We start from the raw sequence: 2055 nt of genomic DNA, 5'->3' as shown, positions 1-2055 counted from the left end.
CAATTTCGGTGTTGTGTCTTGTTAAACACAATCCTTATTGCTTCCTTCATCGCTGCATCTTCATCTGTTTGTCAAAAATAAAAATCAGCAAAAAAACCCCAATAGGTTTGCAATCAAGCAGTTTAAAATATTGCAATCATCTTCAAAGATACAGTTGCAACAACACAACAGTAATTATGTGACAAGCATTTTTTTGTAGCCAAAGCATACCTGTAAGAATCACAAAAGGTTGCTGACCACCCATGCAACTTTTAAAGGTCTCAAAAAGCCATCTGAATGTGTCTATTGTTTCATCCCGAAGAAGTGCTTGGCCAAAGGACACATTTTTCAAATTATTGCTGCAACCCACAAACATGGCCAACGGCATATGCGTGTTGTTAGTCTTGTGTGTTGTGTCAAATGTGACTACATCCCCAAAATCCTTGTATTCTGCACGCTGACTTGCATGACACCAAAAAATGCTCCGAAGCACATTTGTTTTTGGTTCAAAATCCACATCCCACTAAAAGTATTCATTGTGTTCTTTGCACTCCCTGAAAAATTGGAACAGTTTATCCATGTCACCATCCCTCTCCTCCCTTGCTTGCTCAGCTTTCCTGTATCATAAAAGAAAAAACAAATGAAGATGTTGTTGTCAATATATCGCACAAAGATATGATGTCAGTTTTTTTATGACCTACTTGTTATGGACATCTTTCTCTGTGAACGGCCAGTTTTGACGGCCTCCAAATAATTCTGACATTACATTCATTGCTGCCTGTGTTGGCACACCACTCTTTGACATGATTGCAAACAGGTCATCCAACGCTGCCTCCCTCTGCTTATGAGAATGCATATATCTCACCATCCTTGGTGAGGGTTCAAGTTTGTGATTGTGTGCTTCCTGAACATGATGAAAATACCAAATATTGCGCTTCTTGTCCTCCTTCACCTTCACATAAGCAGGGCAACCAATTCTCATCGATGTCTTATTTGTCATAGGCTCCTCATTCTCTTGACCTGGCTTCAGAAACCCCTCACGGTTGCAAACCCAGTGTGTGGTTTCTTTACTAGTCCTTTTTGTCCTGACACTAAAACCAGCCAACTTTGCATAGTCAAGGTAAAAGAGGTAGGCTTCTTCTTTTGTATCAAATGTTTGCTGCACCCTGGGGACAAACACATCAAGTATGTTTGCATCCTGCAGGACAACACACAATCATGAGTTTTGCAATTAGAGGATACACCTAGTTGCAATCAACAAGCAACAAACGTTGCAACTCGAGCACAAACACACCATGCAATTGTAATCAGTGAGTAAAAACAGAGACTCAAGTTTGCAATTAGAGGATACACCTAGTTGCAATCAACAAGCAACAAACGTTGCAACTCGAGCACAAACACACCATGCAATTGTAATCAGTGAGTAAAAACAGAGACTCAAGTTTGCAATTAGAGGATACACCTAGTTGCAATCAACAAGCAACAAACATTGCAACTGGAGCACAAACACACCATGCAACTGTAATCAGTGAGTAAAAACAGAGACTCAAGTTTGCAATTAGAGGATACACCTAGTTGCAATCAACAAGCAACAAACGTTGCAACTCGAGCACAAACACACCATGCAATTGTAATCAATGAGTAAAAACAGAGACTCAAGTTTGCAATTAGAGTATACACCTAGTTGCAATCAACAAGCAACAAACGTTGCAACTGGAGCACAAACACACCATGCAATTGTAATCAATGAGTAAAAACAGAGACTCAAGTTTGCAACAAACGATGCAACAGAAAATCAACAAACCACGCACGGTGGAGCAACAATTTTTGATTGTTTTTTTCTTACCGGATGGAACAGCTGGGCTGCATCAGGAGTGACCAGCGATCCAGGTGGAATTGAAGGCGGTGGCGTCAGCAACGTTTTGTGATGCAAGGGATCACCTGATCCGCCGCGTACACCCGCTCCCGTTGTCGCAATCGGAGACGGCAATATCGGATCAGCACCTCCAGCCACAACAATCGCTAAGGAATTAGGGGAGGAGCATCGAGGCGATTCAAGGTGCGGCAGCGACGGTG

The 2055-nt window shown here is 41.9% G+C and overlaps 1 long non-coding RNA gene across 1 annotated transcript; it reads right to left on the bottom strand.

The window, feature by feature from the left end:
* On the bottom strand, window positions 1-1173 carry LOC109940963 (uncharacterized). The gene is made up of 3 exons (XR_004853152.1): window positions 681-1173; window positions 211-596; window positions 1-64 (listed from the first exon to the last, which is right to left on the bottom strand). It is a non-coding gene; the product is annotated as an uncharacterized lncRNA (long non-coding RNA).
* Window positions 1174-2055: the final 882 nt, after the last annotated feature.

The sequence above is a fragment of the Zea mays genome, chromosome 1 (genome assembly GCF_902167145.1).
Source record: "Zea mays cultivar B73 chromosome 1, Zm-B73-REFERENCE-NAM-5.0, whole genome shotgun sequence".
Lineage (NCBI taxonomy): Eukaryota > Viridiplantae > Streptophyta > Magnoliopsida > Poales > Poaceae > Zea > Zea mays.
Note: the sequence above shows the minus strand (reverse complement) of the source record. Positions and strands in the feature narration are given on the sequence as shown.